The sequence below is a fragment of the Akebia trifoliata genome, chromosome 7 (assembly GCF_017979445.1).
Source record: "Akebia trifoliata isolate Shusen 1 chromosome 7, ASM1797944v1, whole genome shotgun sequence".
Classification (NCBI taxonomy): Eukaryota; Viridiplantae; Streptophyta; class Magnoliopsida; order Ranunculales; family Lardizabalaceae; genus Akebia; species Akebia trifoliata.
The window spans coordinates 13,600,062-13,621,031 of record NC_141381.1 but is presented as its reverse complement, the minus strand read 5'-3'; positions in this window follow the sequence as shown (position 1 = coordinate 13,621,031).

Genomic DNA, 20,970 nt, shown 5'->3' with positions numbered 1-20,970 from the left:
CTCCAAAAATTAAAGTCAATCTTAAAATCAATCAAGTAAGACTAAAGTCAAGATATTAAAGGTCAATCAAAAAAGACTAAAGTCAAAGTATTAAAGTCAATCTCATAAGACTAAAGTCAAAACCCTAAATCAAAATCTTAATCTAAACTAATCAAGTCAATCTCATAAGACTAAAGTCAAAATCCTGAATTAAAACCCTAAAGACTAAGTCAATCTCATAAGACTAAAGTCAAAATCATAATTAAAACCCTAAAAGAAACCCTAATCAAACCCTAATTCTTCTAAAAAACTTTGTAAATAGGAGCTTCCACACCCTATTTTTGTATCAAATAAAAAACCCTAAGAGAAGTAGGTCAAAAAGCTTCCCTAGCCTCCCATAAACCCTAATTTTGAAATCCCAACCCCTTACTTAACACCCATATTTCGATTTTAGCTTGAAAAACACCTAGAAGCCCTTCAAAAATACCTCGAAATTCACAAACAAATCTGAAGAATCCAGATCTAAGGAAGAGATACCTTGCCTCGGAGATCAGAAATCAGATCCAGAGACAGAACGAAGCGAGGAGTACTGTACAAGGAGTTACTCTATCAGATCTGAAGGAACGAAAACGTTGTCTTCGAAAAGGTATAATTTCTTAGTTTTTTTTATTATTACTTAGGTCTTTTAGCGATGTAGTTTATTTGAGAATTAGTAGAGATCGACGTTTGCCGGACGGGATTGGTGCCTAACACCTTCCAACCCCATAACTTGATCCCCGAACTCAGTTATTTTTTTTAGTAGATTAGTTGCTTGTTTATCCGTTTCGAGTCTATATTTGGTTCCTAGACCATAATAACTAGGTGGCGACTCCCAAGCCTCAAAGGTCAAAAGTGGATCCGAGCACCCCGTGGATTGAGGGCGCTTTCAACACCCTAATCATAGCCAAACTGCCAAAGAACCCGAAGTGGTACGTAGTGGGTTGCTCCTTTAAAACCAATCAAAATAAGGAAACATCCCCATCAAATGCAATCACGGGAGATCCTTGAGGTTGGAATGCACCAACCCATGACACCTCTTCATCGTCAAGGTTGCAAATAAAGGTATACCATTCTTCTTTACTACCCGAGGCCAAGGGAGCAACTCGCCTCGACATCATGGGCACGAGATCGTCATTAACGCAAAACGGGCAGTTAACGACTTCGGTTGAAGCTATGTGGCCCATAAACCAAAGCTACAAAAATAAAAGCATTCTAAACTTTTGAAAAATTTGTCAATTTAATTCAAATCTATCCTAAGTTTGGAGTTTACCTATAGGAGTGGAGTACATTCTCGAAAAATTCGATCATGACTAGACGAACAAGCTGTGAGGGATTGGAACATCTCACTCAAAAGCATAGGGGCTAACCAGCGTCCCTCTCGGACTTGTTGAATCACACGAATGAAAGAGAGATCCATAATGTCTCCGCCACTTAGAAACAAGAGTTGACTCACCACCATTAAAGTGAGGGCATTAAAATGAATCAACGACCTCGAAGGATCCATAAGACTCTCGACCAAGAAAGTCCTTGAAATCGTCTTCAAAATCGATCCACCATCTAGGATCTTCAAAAACTTGTTGTTTATCCCTAAGAAATCAGAAGCTTTGCCTCGATAACCATCTTGCAAAAGTGGACCAATAATCGCACCCGACATTTCAAGACCCAATAACACTTCAAACTCCTCAATAGTGGGAGTCATCTCATATTCTCCCAAATGGCAAAGATTGAGTTTGGGAATCCAGTACTCCAACATAGCCTCAATCAAACCCTATTGCAAGGGGACCTTAGGTAAGGAGAGTGTGAACCCCAGCTTGTTCAAACCCCATTGAACCTTCTCATTAAAAAACAAAAATCCAACAAAAATATAAAAAAAATCAAAATCAAGAAAATGCAAAAAATAAAAATTAAAAAATCAAATAAAATATATAAAAAAAGTAAAAAAGCAAAAAGAATTTCAAAAACCCCTTCAAGTTGCGCTCAACTTCGATTTATTAAAACACGACAAAAAATATTCGAATTTCAAAAATCATCAAATTTTCATCAAATTCAAGGTCTTACACGAGCTCCGCGCCATCGAGATCAAGGAATTAATAAGGCAAAACTCTATCAAACCACGTGCTTGAATAACCATTTTATCAAAAGTCATCAATACAATCGATAATTCAAAGTCGTGTGTAGCTACGTGGTTTTCGTCGTTATGACGGCCACAACTACTAAATATTGGAGTCGCCACCATTCAAGTTGGAAGTGGGTGTGAATGGTCACCCGTGAGGCATTTTCCAAAAATGACATTTCGGTATCTTTAGTGACTCACGATGGATAAAGGTAGTCGATTCTTGAGATTCGGGTAAGTGGCTCGATTGGAAAAAGGGGAAGGTGTTAGGCACCCCTTTTTCCCCGTCGAATGACGGTAACCTCAAAGAAAACTCAGTCATTTTAATTTTTTATAAAGAAAGTGGAAGTGTGCCACGTGGGGGGGCATTTGTTTCCTAAGTAGGGAGTTGATTTTGGTTTGATCATAGGGTCATTTCATTAATGGAAATGACCCTTGTGATCCTAACCTTAGGGCCCGATCATTAAAAGGGGTAAAACAAAATAGAAGAAGGGAGTGTTAGAAGAGGGAAGAGTAGAAGGTTAGAGAGAGAGGAAAAGGGGGGGGGGAGGTTAAGACCCACCTTGTAGCTTCAAGGTTCTCCTTTCTTTTCTTCCCTTCCTTCTTCTTCTATGCTTCTCAAACCCTTAGTGTAATATGAGAATGGAATTTCCTTTTTAGGAGATAGTATGTGAGGATGATAGAGAGGAGTAGAGAAAGTATTTTTTCTTGTGAGACTTGGTGTCCCCTTTTTTGGGGTAAGAGGGGAGGTATATATAGGTGTTTGGAGGGGTTTTGGGGTATAATGGGTTAAAATGTGAGAGAAGGGGTAATGGTATAGGATTTAAGAGTGAGTGGTGTGAAATTTAAGGTGAAATGGAGGGTAATGTGTAATGAATAAAAATGGGTGAGGTTTAGACCCAAATGGGTTGGATCCTACCCAAACCCATTTGGGTAGAGTGTTTGATGGGTTGACATGAGTGATGGTTGATGGTGGAGTGGGGGTGTAAGAGAGTGGTTTAGAGAATGAGTGTTAGTTTGGTTGATGAGGTGAGGTGTGTAGATTTAGGAGAATGGGTTGTGTAAGAGGTTGTTAAGTTAGTTTTTGGGAGGAGAAAGGGGATGATGCCATGTGGCAATCATGATGAGGGGGTGAGGTGGTGAGATTGGTTGATTGGTTGATGGGGTTGTTTGATTAGAGAGAGAGAAATGGGTTAGTTGATTGATGATGAAGGAAGTATGGGTTGAGTTGATTTTATTGGAGTGTTTTAAGGAAATGATGGGTAGAGGTATGGGTGATGATGTGGGTGGTTGATGATGTTTCTATAATGGTGATGGGTTATGGTATGGGTGAAGGTGTAGTTGGTTGTTGATGTTAGAGGATGGGGGTAGGTTAGGTTAGGGTAGGGTATGGGTTGAGGTAGTTTGGAGGAAGTGAGATAGGTTAGATGAGTTGTTTGGGCGCATAGTGATGGAGTGGGTGATTGGATGAGGGAGGTGAAGGATGGTGATGACAAGTGTCATCTTTTGATGTTGAGGGGTTGATTGGTTGATGTGGGTAAGGGTTGATGGGTTGGGTTGTGGTTGGATAGTGAATGGGGTATGGATAGTGGTTTATGGGTTTTTAATGTATTGGCTTGGGTTTTAGAAGGGTTTGTGGGTTGTTTTGGATTGGATATCGGATTTGGAGATGGAACGGTGAAGGTTGGATGAAGGGGGGGCATCCCAAGTCTCACATTTTATTTTTTTGATTTTTTTTTGATTTTTTGAAACCCTTGATTTAATCAAAATGCCACGTGTTGGCGAATCGGGCTTTCGGGCCCGTTGGGAATTTATCGATTTTTGCATGCGAGTGCGGAGCGACGACGTTGAACAACTGTAGGATGGGTCACTATTCTTTTTGCGAGTCCTCGAGACCATGAGGTGGTCTTAAGAGCATTGATTTAATCGTAGTTACTACTTTTGATGTTTTGGGCCTTAGGGGCCCGTTGGCCCCTTTTGTTGGAAATCGGTATTTTGCATGGAGCAGGGTAGGTGGGAGTGTGCCGAACCCTTTTGGTGGACCTACTAACCCATTGAGAGGTGTTAGCGGTTTGAGTTACGGCAAAAAAATCATTTTCGATGATTCGGGCCATTGAGGCCCGTTGGTCAATTTTTTGAAAACATTATTGTTTTTGTTTTGGGCCCTTTCGAGTGAGGGCCCGTTCAAATGAGGTGTCTACAGCTGCCCTTCTTTGCAGGAATTGCGTGCAAAGAACTGCAAAGAATAGACCAAACCCCTATTTGTACGGGCCCGACGAATTTTTGCAAAACACGACTTCGAATTATCGGTTGAATTGATGACTTTTGCATAAAAGGGTTACTCAAGCACGGGGTCTGACAGAGTTACCTTATTGATTCTTTGGTCTCGATGGCGCGGAGCTCGTGTGAGACCTCATTTGATGAAGATTGGTGATTTTTTGAAATTTGGGTATTTCTCGGTCGTGTTTTAACAAATCGAAATAGGTGCAGTTCAAAAGGATTTTTATTTTTTTATTTTTGATTGATTTTTTTTTTTTTTTTTTTTTTGTTTTTTTTTTTGTTTTTTTTTATTTTTTATTTTTTTTTTTGTTTTTTTTTGTTTTTTTTTATTTTATTTTTATTTGGTTATCGAATGGGGCTTCGATTTTGACTAATCCGTGCTCAAGGCACGGATAGTTTTTTATTTGCCTTCATCCGTGTTTTGGGCACGGACCAGAATGATTTACTTAACCTTCCATCCTGCCCTAACATCTCACTTTCACCTTTACTTCCTTTTTCACTTTTGGCCGATTTTTACTCTTCTTCTTCCTTCAAAGCTTCTTCTCAAGTTCTATGGAGGTGTCATCCACTCTTCCCAACTTGAAAAGGTATGGCATTGTTGATTCCTTTTTTAGTAGTTGGATAGATAGCATGGACAATGATGATAGAGCTCGATGGTGCTTGAACAAGTTGGGGTTCACTCTCTCGTTGCCTAAGGTCCCATTGCAATGGGGTTTGATTGAGGCTATGTTGGGGTATTGGATTCCCGAGCTTAATCTTTTCCGGTTTGGGGTACATGAAATGACTCCCACTATCGAAGAATTTGAAGTATTGTTGGGGCTTGAGATATGGGTCCCGTCGTGATTCCGCCTTTGCGTGATGGGTTCCGAAGTGAGGCTTCCGATTTTTTGGGCATAAATCGCAAATTTTTGAAGATTCCGGATGGCGGATCGGTTTTGAAGACAATGTCCAAGTCTTTTTTGGTGGACCGCCTCACGGATCCCTCGAAGCCTCTGATTCATTTTAATGCTCTCACTTTGATGGTGGTGAGTCAACTCTTGTTCCCGAGTGGCGGAGACATCATAGATCTTTCTCTTATTCACGTTGTGCAACAAGTCCGGGAGGGACGCCGGTTGGCCCCGATGCTTTTAAGTGGAATGTTCCAATCTCTCACGACTTGTTCTTTGGGCCGCGATCGAACTTTTCGAGGATGTGCTCCCCTCCTGCAGGTAAATTCCATTTTAGTTTGGATTAGAATTTTGAATTAGAATTTATTAGTTTCCCCAAGTTTTAGAATACTCCTGTTATTGTAGCTCTGGTTCATGGATCATCTGGCTTCAACTGAAGTGGTTAATCGCCCCTTTTGCGTGAATGCCGATCTCGTACTTATGATGTCGAAGCGAGTTGCTCCTTTTATCTCAGGCGGCAAAGAAGAATGGTATTCTTTTGTCGGCAACCTTGATGATGAGGAAGTGAGATGGGTTGGTGCCTTCCAACCTCGAGGGTCCCCCGTGATTGCTTTTGATGGGGCTCGTTTCCTTGTTTTGATTGGTCTTCACGAGGCAACTCATTACGTACCACTTCGGGTTCTTCGTCAATTTGGCTATGACCAAGGCGTGCTCCTCCCGGAAAATTTTAGTGAGTTGGTTGGTCCGTTGTCGACTACACTTCTGAGTCGACTCATGAAAGAATGGGGTCGGGTTGAGGTTCTGAGTCGACCCATCTTTGCAGCGCACCAGTTCCCGGCATACTTGCATTGGATTCAAGAGCTTGTTTCTGGGAGACCATCGGTATCCATAGTTCCTCAGACACGCCCCGACGCTTCATCTTTCTTTGATTACCGAGATCGAGTTGAGGAGTCTCAAACTGATCATCGTCGAATTCAGGCTATTTGGCTCAAATCCGAAAAAAAGATGCAGAAAGAGATTGTTCGACTGACATCTGCCCTTGCCCAGTCTGGAAGTAGTGATGGTAATGAAGTGGCTAGGCTTCGAGCTGAGGTTGATGAGTTGAGGGATCGACTTGCCTAGTGTCCTCATTTTGAGGACTTTGCTGCATACATGGTGAGTCGTGATGCTTCAGATGCCGAGAAAGTGATGGTGAGTCAGGCTGCCCGGATCCGTGCTGGAGGAACGCCTTGACTCCTTTTTCATTTCTCACCATGACATTTGATTGACTGCGTTGTATTCGCTCTTTTTTTTTTTTTTGTATGCAAAATGTTGAAGGATTAATGCAAAGAAAATAGGTTTTGTACTTACTTGGCCTCAGGTGTATCTATTGTTCTTGAAAACTTGAGTTTTTGTTGAATACATTCTAGATTTGTCGTCATTGGCCAAAATAGTAGTTTTGAAATGCAATTTTGTGAAATGCCTTTATCAAATGAGTGCGATAAATTCAGAGTTTGCAAAATCTTTGGTTGTGACGATTTTGGTGTTTTTGCCCAGCACAGGTGATGCAGATGTCAATTATTCTTTTGGTTCCTTTAGAATCATTCCCAGTGCCCTGGTATTGGAAGGTCGTTATCCGTTTGGGGTCTCGGAGCTTTGGATGGATTTTGCCGTTCACAGTTTATACTCTTGCGGGCCAGGAGTTTTTTTTTTTTTTTTTTTTTTTTTTACCCTTATTGCCCCTGGTGCCAGTTACGGTTTTCACCAGACCCGGTTTCCACATTTTTGCGCATCGACGTCCCTTTTGGGATTTTCATCGTGCCGGTGGCTTTGATCTTGCCATAGTCTGATTCTTTTACTCATAGCGTCCTTTCGGATTTTCACTATGCCCTTTCAGACTATGCTTGTATCTTTAGATTTTTACATTACAATTCTGTTCGGAGTCTCTGTGTCTCTGTGGCTTGGTGACTCAAGTTGAGCTGCGAGATCGGCGACTCTACTCTTGTAGTGGCACTCTTTCTCGAGTAATAGATCTGGATTCCCCTCTCGAGTTTGCTGACGACTATTCGTGGTTCGGCGACTCAAGTTGAGCTGCAAGATCGGCTACTCTACACTTTGAGTACTCTTTTTTTTTCGAATATCCGACCTGGATTCCCCTCTCGAGTCTTCCAACGACTAATAAGACTTTAGAGGTCCGGACCAAGTCGCAAGATCATTGATGCTGTCATTGTCATTGGGTTGCCCTAGAACATTCCCTGATCAAAAAGGACTTTTGTTGGGACGAAACGTTGGCCTAGGCTAGTGGTGGTGAAAGGTTACAAAAAGATTAAGGTCTGGATATATTAGAGCGGTTTAGACATGGGGCTTGTCTATTTTTGTTTCGAAAAGGTGATCTGCATCTCCTCCCAGCGTCTCTCGAACTTGTTTAGGCTGGAGATTTGGGTCGAGCTCAGATCAAGTGTCCGAGTTTTTTGACTTTTTTTGGTTTTTTTTGTATTTTTAGCCGTTCACAGTTTATCCTCATGCGGGCCAGGAGTAACTTGATGCTTTGGCTTTTGATTTGTTTTTTTTTTTTTTTTTTTTTTTTTTTTTTGACTTGACCTGCCCCTCTTAGGTTAAGAAATGAACGTGATGGCTCAAAAGGGGTTGACTAGGGTTAGATTTGTTGGTTTAGAATAGCAAAGATGGCCTTTCGTCATTTCAGGGTCAATTCTTAGGCGTAGTATTTTTTGACAGTGTCAGCATTGATCGGTTGCGGGAAGACTTGTCCGTCCATCTCCGTAAGGATCAGAGCTCCTCCCGTCATCACCTTCTTCACGATGAATGGTCCCTCATAGTTCGGTCTGAATTTTCCTCTGGCATCTTCTTGGATCGGCAAGATCTTCTTTAATACAAGGTCTCCTGGCGAGAAATCCCTAGGCTTGACTTTCTTGTTGTAGGCACGAGCTATTCGTCTCTGATAAATTTGCCCATGGCAGATGGCTGCAAGCCGCTTTTCTTCGATTAGATTTAACTGGTCGAACCGAACTCGGATCCATTCGGTTTCATCTAATTCTGTTTCTTTTAAGATTCGGAGGGAGGGAATCTCCACCTCTACGGGTAAGACTGCTTCCATTCCGTAGACCAACGAATATGGAGTTGCCCCAATCGAGGTTCTGAACGAAGTTCGATAGGCATGGAGTGCAAAAGGCAACATATCGTGCCAGTCTTTGTATGTAATTGCCATCTTCTCGATAATTTTCTTAATATTCTTGTTGGCTGCCTCAACTGCTCCGTTCATTTTAGGTCTGTATGGTACGGAGTTGTGATGAGTGATCTGGAAATCTTCGCACATCTTGACCATATCCCTGTTTTTGAAGTTCTTAGCATTATCAGTTACTAACCCGCTGGGAAGTCCATACTGCAGACAATGTTGTTCTTGACAAACTTCAGGACATTGCTTTTGGTGACGTTGGCATATGAAGCAGCTTCTACCCATTTGGTGAAGTAATCGATAGCCACTAGGATGAAGCGATGTCCATTTGCAGCTTTTGGCGAGATTGGCCCGATGACATCCATTCCCCAGAGGGAGAAGGGCCAGGGCGTAGTCATGTTATGCAACTCCGAAGGCGGAGCATTGATCTTGTTGGCGTAGATTTGGCATAGATGGCATTTGCGAACATGCTGATAGCAGTCACTTTCCATTGTCGACCAATAATACCCCATCCGCATGATCTTCTTTGCTAGCATGTGGCCATTCATATGGGGTCCACAAACTCCACCATGTACAGTTTCAATCAATCGCTTTGCTTCGGCTTCTGCAACGCATCGGAGTAAGACTTCGTGGTGTGACTTTTTGTACAGGATGCCATTGTTGATAAAAAATTGCCCTGCCAATCTCTGAATGGTTCTGCGATCGTTAGGCGTTGCATCTGAGGGGAGGGTTCGATATGCTTTGAGGTCTGAGTACCAAGTTTTTTCCTCAGGTTCTTCTACTTTGACGGGTAAACAATAGGCCGGCTCGTCCTGAATTCCAATCTCAATCGGGTCGATGACCAAACCTTCTGAGATACTAATCATGGAAGCAAGGGTAGCTAGTGCATCGGCGAACTGGTTCTTCGCTCTAGGCATGTAGGTGAATGAGATTCTGTGAAAGTGTGAGCTTAGTTCCTCTAGATACTCATGGTAAGGGACCAGTATCTGTTCTCGAGTTTTCCATTCTCCGGTCGTCTGATAGACTACCAGGCTTGAATCTCCGAAAACATCAATCTCGTCTACTTCAAGATCTAATGCTGCTTTTAACCCTGCTATGCATGCTTCGTATTCGGCTTCGTTGTTAGAGCATTGAAATTTCAATCTGATTGCGATCGGTATGTGGGACCCGTCTGGTTTAATCAAGACTGCTCCTATTCCGTTTCCTTTCTGATTAGCTGCTCCGTCGAAGTACATTTTCCAACCAGGTTCTTCGTCATCATCATCGTTTTCTGTCTCGACCAATAGTATGGCTTCATCCGGGAAGTTTGTTTTTAACGGTTCATAATCAGGCAACGGGTGCTTGGCGAGGTGGTCAGCGATGGCTTGCCCTTTGATGGCTTTTTGGGTGACATAGGTGATGTCGAATTCTGATAACAATAACTGCCATTTCGCGTGCGGCGGCCTGTTAGTGCTGGTTTTTCGAATAGGTACTTCAGGGGGTCCATCCTGGCGATAAGCATAGTCGAGTAGCTGAGCAGATAATGGCGTAGTCGTTGAGATGCCCAAACCAATGCACAGCAAGTCTTTTCGAGTGTCGAGTATTTTGCTTCGTAATCAGTGAATTTCTTGCTGAGATAGTAGATGACCTGTTCTTTCCGTCCTGATTCATCGTGTTGTCCTAGCACACACCCATAGATGTTTCTTGCACTGAGATGTACATTAACAGAGGTCGTCCTAGCGTAGGAGGGACTAACACTGGTGGATTGAGCAGATACTGCTTGATTTTATCAAATGCTTATTGACAGTCTTTATTCCACTTTTTCGGCGTATCTTTCCTTAATAACTTGAAGACTGGCTCACAGATAGGCGTGAGCTGAGCAATGAAACGGCTAATGTATTGTATCCTTCCCAGGAAGCCCCGAACGTCCTTTTCTGTAACGGGTGCCTTCATTTCTAGGATGTATTTAGTCTTTGTTGGATCTATTTCAATGCCCCTTCTGCTGACGACGAATCCCAGCAGCTTGCCCGATGTTGCCCCGAATACGCATTCGCGTGGATTTAGCCTTAAGCTGTACTTCCTCAGCCTGTCGAACAACTTCTTTAGATTGACCAATGATTTTTTCTCAATGCCAGACTTAGCGATCATGTCATCTACGTAGACCTCCATTTCTTTATGGATCATGTCATGGAATAACGCGGTCATCGCCCGTTGGTAAGTCGCCCCCGCGTTCTTTAACCTTAACCCGAACGGCATGACTTTGTAGTGGAAAGTACCCCATGGTGTGATGAATGCTGTCTTTTCTTGGTCTTCTTCTGCCATCTTTATCTGGTTATAGCCTGAGAAGCCATCCATGAATGAGAACATGCCATGCCCTGCTGTACTATCAACTAAAGTGTCGATGTGTGGTAGTGGAAAATCATCCTTAGGGCTGGCCTTGTTCAAGTCTCGATAGTCGACACACATCCGTACTTTTCCGTCCTTCTTGGGTACTGGTACAATGTTAGCTAGCCACTCTGGGTACGTAGAGACTGCAAGAAATCCCGCTTCGAACTGCTTCATGACCTCATCTTTGACCTTGAGGGTCCATTCTGGTTTCAGTCTTCTCAACTTCTGTTTGATTGGCTTACTTCCGGAAGCAATGGGTAGCTTGTGTACAACGAGATTGGTATCTAACCCAGGCATATCTCTGTATGACCATGCGAAGACGTCCTGATAATTTCGTAGAAATTCGACCATTTCCTCTTTTTGTTGTGATGTTAGTAAAGCCCCAATTTTGACAATTCGCGGGTCCTCTTTGGTACCGAGATTAATTGAGTCTGTATCCTCGATGTTTGGCTGAACACCTCTTTCGTGGCGTTCTACCAAGTCTTTGATTTCTTTGGGAGGGTATTCCATTTCGTCCTCAGACTCTTCTTCTATCCCCATGAGGTCGAAGTCGAGTTCAAGATTGAAATCATACTCGTCCCTTTCAAACTCTGTTTTATCTGAATACTCATTTGATGGAGACAAATCCCTTGAAAACTCTTTTTTTTTTTTTAACATATCTATTTTTTTGGATTTTGAAAGTTTTTTGATTTTTTTGATTTTTGAGAAATTTTTGATTTTTTTGCCTTTTGAGAAATATTTGTTTTTTTGTGATTTTCTGGATACCTGAAATAAGAAGAACAACCATGCAAACTTGTTAATAAAGGTAGGGAGCCCCCAAAACAGTCTTCGCCCGAGGACGAGGGCTCATTATGATCCTCGGGCAAATTGATGTCGCCTAATGGCATTTTTTTTTAGGCCTCGACCGCCTCAAGTGTCAGTGGGAATTCCTCCCAGTTTGCAATGTCTCCCCTTCTCTGAGGGGGCGGATGAGATGAGCAAGTGATTCGTTGGATGATTTGGTTGGTGGTTCGGAGATGACCATGATCTCCGATTGAATGTTGTCAGGTTGGGGCATAATCCCTCCCAAGCTTGGTGGGATGATGACTGATGCCCAGTCAATCCCTGATGAAAATGGTGAGTTGTTCTCTTGGTTGGTAGTAACTTTAGTAGGCTTTGGAGCAGTCTCTGATGGACTTTCATCGGAATCCCCATTGAATAGAACATCAATGCCTTCTTCGAAGGATGATTGGGACTCTACGATTGGTCTTCTTGAATGTTCACTGGTTCAGGGTTTACCGTTCTTGGCTTTTTTGCTGATGGCGGTTCTGATAAGTCGTCAGGTCTATATGGGACTTGGAAAGCTAACACTGATGTGAGGGACTCGGCCCAGATTCCAGATGTTCGGATCACGATTTTGCTTTCTGCGAGCCGAAGTTCTTTTTTCTTGTCATTCATTTCGGCGATATCCCTCTTTGTGGGTCTAAACCCTAAACCAAAGTAAGGAATATGCTTCCTGGCTTCAACCGGTGTAGCCCTTCCTCTTCCTCCCGGTCCCAACCCTTGCTTGGGTCGGTATCCCGATCTTTTCATGATCCGACCAACCATAAGGTTCGCTCTTGATAGCTTTGCCCTCCTTACCTTTTCCCTTCCCTTTTCGATGTGATTGACAGCCGCGAATTGGTACGAATGGTAGAGTGCTTTATCTTTCGTCATCTCTATATCAATGAATGGCACATCTGGAGCTCTCCCAGCTGGAATAAGGTTCTCCGCCAATACCGATATCATCCTCTGCCCCCCATGATAAATTTGACTCTTTGGTGCAAAACGAGGAAGGTACAGCTCCGGCAATGTGGATCCAAGGTCTGCCCAGTAACAGGTTGAATGTCGTTGGTATTTCCATGACTTCAAATGTTATTTCGAAGGTGCAAGGACCTATTGTGATAGGTAAATCCACCTCTCCCAGGGAATCCCTTCTCGAACTGTCGAAGCCTCGGACAACCTTATTATTGGGTTTCACATATGACCAGTCAGCGTTGAGCTTCCGGAATGTTTCAAGTGGACAGACGTTAAGTGCTGAGCCATTATCGATTAGTACTCTGGCGACCATCATGCCCTTGCATATGACCATGACGTTCAGTGGTTCGACATGTCCCGTCCCCTCAGGCGTGTATTCATTCTCTGTGAAAATGATAGGGTTGGGGGACATGATCTGGCTGACTGTTTGTTCCAACTGTGATGGTGTCGTGGTTGAAGGTACATGTGATTTTCCCAAAACTCTCAGCAGTGCCTCCTGGTGTTCTTCTGATTTTTGCATTAGTCCCAGGATACTAATCTGAGCTGGCTGTTTGTTTAATCTGTCTACTGCATTATGCTCACACTTGAGGATGAGCTTAATGAAGTCTGCAGCTTCCTTGTCGGTGACCCTTGCCTTTTCTTCTGTTTTCTCCTCCTTATACAGCTTACCCTTCCCCTTTGCTTTTCTTTTTTCTTCATCTGTCCCCTCTTCCACGGTCCCTTCGGTTTCTGTCCCGATGTTTTCCCCATTTCCTGGCAAATTTTGGCATTTTCCTACCTTGTCGTATGGTCGATATCTGCCACTACTTTTTCTTTCTATTCGTTTCGATCCCGTGGTGGTGGTGATAGTGGTCTCATAGCTCCAGGGGACTGCCTGTTTGGAGCTGTAGGGGAATGGTTTGGGTGAGCGTATGATCATGGGGGGTGGATCGGGTTTCATGTTGAGGATGAGGGGTGGCGGTGATGGTTTGGAGGCAGTGGTGGTGTATGGAATGACGAGTGGTGGACGTGGGGATGGAGCGTAGGGTACGTGAAGGGGGGGGGGTGAGCTGATCTTTGTGAATATGGCGACGTACACGGTATAACCAGGGGAGGTCGGGTTGGACTTTGATGGTTGGATGATTCGCAAGGTATGACTAGAGGTGGTCGGGTAGCAGCATTTTGATGAGTGGGATGTATGGTGAGGTCGGCCATTCTGAGAGGTAATTGTGGATTTGGAGGTGGATTGGTTGTGTAGTTGTTGACTGTGTTAACTGACGATATCTTTGGCTTCTGGGTTAAGTGGACCCTAATTTTTGCTCCTACCGGTGCTATCAGATCCGAAGGATTGAAGTTGAGCTCTCCGTAGACGACATTTACCCTGTGCCCACTTCCTTCTCCATTGTGAGTGGGTAGGGGGTTTTGATTGACATTCTGCTGCTGGGGTGGGTTGGCAGGCCCATCTAGGATGAGGGCCTTTTTATCAATTAAGTTCTGTACTTGATGCTTAGCTGCCAGCATTGGTCCGTAGAGTGCCCTGGTGCACCCATGTGGAATTCGCAGAATAAATTAGGGTTGTATCCTGGTCCTTTGGCAGCCTCCGGATTTGGTGGGCGTTTTGTAAGATACTCACCCCTGAGTAGGAGTGGTAGTAATTCTGATAATGTCATGGGTAACCTGGTAAACACTCTATTTACTCGGTTAGGTCGTGCCTGCTGATTTTGCCCGTATAGTGGTGCCTGCTGTGCAACTGGTGGAGGATTTGCCCTGAATTGATTTTGAGGAGGAGGGTTCCACATTGGTGGTGCTGGTGCCCATGAAGTTGTCGGTGTTGGCGGTCTCGGTGCCGGTGAGGGAATGAAGAGGGGTCGGTTTGGCTGTACGTTATTGACCTGAGTTTCTTCCCTCTTCTTTCCTGGAGGCACTGGCTTTCTCTGAAGAGGGATTCCCGTTGTTGCCCCTAGACTCGTGAAATCGAAGATCAGACCGGTTCGGATTCCGTCCTCGACCCTATCTGCCACTTGTACTAGGTTCGAGAATGTGCCTGTGGTGTGTCCCACCAGATGAGTGTAGAAGGCGTGCCCTAGTGTTGAGATGAACGTAGTATTCATCTCTTGTTCTGTCATTGCGGGCCTCACTTGTGAGGCAGATTCTCGCCATCTCTGGGCGTATTCCTTCACCGTCTCCCTCTGCTTTCTTGTCATTTTGGCCATGTCATTTCGATCTAGCCCTACATCAGTATTGAACCGGTAATTTTGCCAGAACATTTCGGCTAAGTCTTGCCAGTTCTTAATGAGTGAGTGATCTAGTCCAGAAAACCATTTGAGCGCCGGCCCGGTTAAGCTCCTTTGAAACAACTGTACCAACAATCTATCGTCCTCGCCGTACTGGCACATGGAACCACAATACAGTTTCAGATGCGACAGCGGACACCCTACACCGTTATATTTTTCAAACTCCGGGCATTTGAACTTGGCCGGCAGTTGAGCATTAGGGTAGAAGCACAAATCCTTGAATCGGGTTCCGCTCATAGTGTTGAGGCCCTTCATTCTTCTCATCTCTTCCTGTAGAGATTCGATCTGCTGCGCCAATTTTTCGTCTGTAGCTCTGTACTCGCATTCATCGTCGGGAATGACCACTGGGGGCGGTCGATTCTGCGGAATATAAAGCGGGGGCCCTTGGTATTCAGGCATCGCAGGTGGCATTGTAGTCTGGGGTCCCTGCGGAGGTTGTTCGGGTAACTCTTGATTCGACCCGGATGCGTGCTGTTGTATCGTTTGCCCTTGTAGGATGCTGGCGTTGGCTAACACAGTACTGACTATTTTTTCTTGCCTTTCGATTATCTTTAGTAGTGCTGTTATCTGCGGGTCGATACCTGATGCTTCGGTCACTGGAGGTTGTGCCGGTTCGGAAGAACTCATGGTGACGGCGGATGACCGGAGAAAATAGGGAGGCACTTCTGGCTGCTTGTATTTCTTTCGTTTGGCCACCTGTGGATACAGACAACCAAGTGTTACTATCTTATTCACAAAAAATGAGGAGGCATGATGTTTTATTAGATCAGGTAAAGTTGTTTATTGTGAGTTTTAATGAAAAGTGGTTCTTGCTCGCGCGGAGCTGGTATCAACACGAAGTTGGTAAAATATTTTACAAAGGAATTACATCAGCACGGACTGGCATCGACACGGAGTCGGGAAGTCATTTTGAAAAAGTAGTTCATCAGCACGGAGCTGGCATCGACACGGAGTCGGGAAAGCATTTTGAAAAAGTAATTTCATCAGCACGGAGCTGGCATCGACACGGAGTCGGGAAAATATTTTGAAAAGTAATTTCATCAGCACGGAGCTGGCATCGACACGGAGTCGGGAAAATATTTTGAAAAAGTAATTTCATCAGCACGGAGCTGGCATCGACACGGAGTCGGGAAAATATTTTGAAAAAGTAATTTCATCAGCACGGAGCTGGCATCGACACGGAGTCGGGAAAATATTTTGAAAAAGTAATTTCATCAGCACGGAGCTGGCATCGACACGGAGTCGGGAAAATATTTTGAAAAAGTAATTTCATCAGCACGGAGCTGGCATCGACACGGAGTCGGAAACTATTTTGAAAAAGTAATTTCATCAGCACGGAGCTGGCATCGACACGGAGTCGGGAAAATATTTTAAAAAGTAATTTCATCAGCACGGAGCTGGCATCGACACGGAGTCGGAAAATATTTGAAAAGTAATTTCATCAGCACGGAGCTGGCATCGACACGGAGTCGGGAAAGCATTTTGAAAAAGTAATTTCATCAGCACGGAGCTGGCATCGACACGGAGTCGGGAAAATATTTTGAAAAAGTAATTTCATCAGCACGGAGCTGGCATCGACACGGAGTCGGGAAATATTTTGAAAAAGTAATTTCTCAGCACAGGGCTGGCATCGACATGGAGTCGGGAAAATATTTTGAAAAGTAACTTCATCAGCACGGAGCTGGCATCGCACGGAGTCGGGAAACTATTTTGAAAAAGTAATTTCATCCGCACGGAGCTGGCATTGACACGGAGCGGGAAAGTATTTTGAAAAAGTAATTCATCAGCACGGAGCTGGCATCGACACGGAGTCGGGAAAGCATTTTGAAAAGTAATTTATCAGCACGGAGCTGGCATCGACACGGATCGGGAACTATGTTGAAAAAGTATTTCTTCCGCACGGAGCTGGCATCGACCGGAGTCGGCATCAACAGGATTTGGCATCAGCCCGGAGCTGGCATCGACACGGAGTGGGAAAGTTTGAAATGGTATTTTCTGAGATAAATCGAGTTGGAATAACCCATTTTTAGTAGCCTAATCCAGTTCTTGAAATCATCGTCGCCAGGCGGATCTCAAGGAAGGGCGGCGCACAATGGCACTCTTAAATCACCTTGTTCTGAAAGACGTAGTCTATCCCCCTCGTATCAACAGGGTAAGATCTTTCTGGCACAGACTTATCAAGGACTGCAATTGGGTCTTTTTTTTTTTTTTGAAAAAGGATTCCTGGGTTGATTGATTGGTTGTATCTTTGCCTAGATTGGTGGCATGGATCTGGGTCTTAGACCTAGTTGAAACGGATTTGGTTGTGTGGTCCCAATTGAAAAGGATTTGGATCTGGGTCGAAAACCAGTTTGAAATGGATCTGGGTTGTAAACCCAGTTTGAAAACGGATCTAGGTCGTAAACCCAGTTTGATGGATCTGGGTCGCAACCCAGTTGAAAATGGATCTGGGTCGTGGACCCAGTTGGGTTGGATTTGGATTGTGGACCCAGTTGAACGGATCTGGGTTGTGAACCCAGTTTGAATGGATCTGGGTCGTGGACCCAGTTGAACGGATCTGGGTTGCGAACCCAGTTTGAAATGGATCTGGGTTGTGAACCCAGTTTGAAATGGATCTGGGTCGTGGACCCAGTTGAACGGATCTGGGTTGTGAACCCAGTTTGAAATGGATCTGGGTCGTGGACCCAGTTGAACGGATCTGGGTTGTGAACCCAGTTTGAATGGATCTGGGTCGTGGACCCAGTTTGAATGGATCTGGGTCGTGGACCCAGTTTGGAAATGGATCTGGGTCGTGGACCCAGTTGGGTTGGGTCTGGTTTAGATGGGTACAAGTGGGGACCCGACTCGCAAAATTGTTTCGAGTTGGCAAACCCGCAAACTCCTCCGCTCTTCTTTTTTTTTTTTTTATTTCTTTTGATTTCTATATTTCTTTTGTTCATCTATTTTTTTTTTCTTTTGAAAACATTGATTGCCAAAATCCATTTTACTCGATTTGTCCCGAAACTTAGGATTTTCTTAAGGGTGTCATCACCGTTTGATCGATAGTGAGCGGGCCCTTTCAAAATGGGCTGTCGAGTTCATTCGGTAGCGTTGAGTTCATTCTGGTCCGTGTCAATGGCACGGATGTAATTTATCTTTTGTTATCCGTGTCTTGGGAACGGATGAGACATTTTCTGTTTCAACCGTGTTCCCAACACGGATGACACACATTTTAGGGTATCCGTGTCATGGGCACGGACCAGAATGAAATCCAGTTTCTGGAATTTCACAGGACTGTTTCTTTTGGCCCCTGTTTTTCCATGTCGCCCTGTTTTAAGTCCCTTGCTCACTGTTTTTCTTTTCTTTTTTGAACATGATGCAACAAGCATTCTCTCCCCTTTACCTAGGGGAGGTGAGAAAGAAACAAAGATAAATCCTACGGTCTACGTGTGCCTCTTTGGGCTTACAACTTGGGCTTCGAGGCCCGAATACATCAAACACGTACAACTTTGCCTTGGGGGTCGATGTAACATTACAATTTTGTGTCCTAGCTCATCTAGCCGGGCAAATGCATGAGTTTAATAGGTGGCTTCACGGCTACCCGATCTTCAAACCTCGATGCATACCGAAATACACACGTCGTTGGTTGGTGATCGGGTTTGATGTGTTCATTCCCGACACTTGAAATAACGATCTCAAGCCGTGGAACTACTAAGCATCGGGGCTAAGTACATGGGGGGGGTGGGGTGGCTTGGAAGTGAGGCTATGCTCGCAAGTGCACATGTGCATTTCTTTTTCATTTCTTTCATCGACCCCCTTACAAATGTAACAAAAAGAAGAAAGTAATAAATATTACAATTTGATCAAGCAAAGAAAACGACTAACACAAAGCAAAACCAACAAATAACGTTAGTGAAAAAAATAAAATAAAAATAGAAATCTGTTTTTTTTTTTTTTTTCATGACCGAGTTACTCGCGAGGGATGAGCCTAAAGTCCCCAGTGGAGTCGCCAGCTGTAGCTACGTGGTTTTCGTCGTTATGACGGCCACAACTACTAAATATTGGAGTCGCCACCATTCAAGTTGGAAGTGGGTGTGAATGGTCACCCGTGAGGCATTTCCAAAAATGACATTTTTTATCTTTAGTGACTCACGATGGATAAAGGTAGTCAAACCTTGAGATTCGGGTAAGCGGCTCGATTGGAAAAAGGGAAGGTGTTAGGCACCCCTTTTTCCCCGCCAATGGCGGTAACCTCAAATAACTCGGTCATTTGATTTTTAAAAGAAAGTGGAAAGTGTGCCACGTGGGGGCATTTGTTCCCTAAGTAGGGATTTAATTTTGGCTTGATCATAGGGTCATTTCATTAATGGAAATGACCCTTGTGATCCTAAGCCTTAGGGCCCATCATTAAAAGGGGTAAAAAAAATAGAAGAGGGGGTGTTAGAAGAGGGAAGAGTAGAAGGTTAGAGAGAGAGGAAAAAAGGGGGGGAGGTTAAGACCCACCTTGTAGCTTCAAGGTTCTCCTTTTCTTTTTCTTCCCTTCCTTCTTCTTCTATGCTTCTCTCAACCCTTAGTGTAATATGAGAATGGAATTTCCTTTTTTAGGAGATAGTATGTGAGGATGATAGAGAGGAGTAGAGAAAGTATTTTTCTTGGAGACTTGGTGTCCCTTTTTTGGGGTGAGAGGGGAGGTATATATAGGTGTTTGGAGGGGGTTTGGGGGTATAATGGGGTTAAAATGTGAGAGAAGGGGTAATGGTATAGGATTTAAGAGTGAGTGGTGTGAAATTTAAGGTGAAATGGAGGGTAAATGTGTAATGAATGAAAATGGGTGAGGTTTAGACCCAAATGGGTTGGATCCTACCCAACCCATTTGGGTAGAGTGTTTGATGGGTTGACATGAGTGATGGTTGGTGGTGGAGTGGGGGTGTAAGAGAGTGGTTTAGAGAATGAGTGTTAGGTTGGTTGATGAGGTGAGGTGTGTAGATTTAGGAGAATGGGTTGTGTAAGAGGTTGTTAAGTTAGTTTTTGGGAGGAGAAAGGGGATGATGCCATGTGGCAATCATGATGAGGGGTGAGGTGGTGAGATTGGTTGATTGGTTGATGGGGGTTGTTTGATTAGAGAGAGAGAAATGGGTTAGTTGATTGATGATGAAGGAAGTATGGGTTGAGTTGATTTTATTGGAGTGTTTTAAGGAAAATGATGGGTAGAGGTATGGGGGAATGTGGGGTGGTTGATGATGTTAGATAATGGTGATGGGTTAGGGTATGGGTGAAGGTGTGGTTGGTTGTTGATGTTAGAGGATGGGGGTAGGTTAGGTTAGGGTAGGGTATGGGTTGAGGTGTTTTGGAGGGAAGTGAGATAGGGTAGATGAGTTGTTTAGAGCATGGTGATGGGAGTGGGTGATTGGATGAGGGAGGTGAAGGATGGTGATGACAAGTGTCATCTTTTGATGTTGAGGGGTTGATTGGTTGATGTGGGTAAGGGTTGATGGGTTGGGTGTGGGTTGGATAGTGAATGGGGTATGGATAGTGGTTTATGGGTTTTTAATGTATTGGGCTTGGGTTTAGAAGGGTTGTGGGTTGTTTTGGATTGGATATCGGATTTGGAGATGGAACGGTGAAGGTTGGATGAAGGGGTGGCATCCCAAGTCTCACATTTATTTTTTTTTGATTTTTGATTTTTTGAAACCATTGATTTAATCAAAATGCCACGTGTTGGCGAATCGGGCTTTCGGGCCCGTTGGGAATTTATCGATTTTTGCATGCGAGTGCGGAGCGACGACGTTGAACAACTGTAGGATGGGTCACTATTCTTTTTGCGAGTCCTCGAGACCATGAGGTGGTCTTAAGAGCATTGATTTAATCGTAGTTACTACTTTTGATGTTTTGGGCCTTAGGGGCCCGTTGGCCCCCTTTTGTTGGGAAATCGGTATTTTGCATGGAGCAGGGTAGGTGGGAGTGTGCCGAACCCTTTTGGTGGACCTACTAACCCATTGAGAGGTGTTAGCGGTTTGAGTTACGGCAAAAAAAAAATCATTTTCGATGATTCGGGCCATTGAGGCCCGTTGGTCAATTTTATTGAAACATTATTGTTTTTGGGCC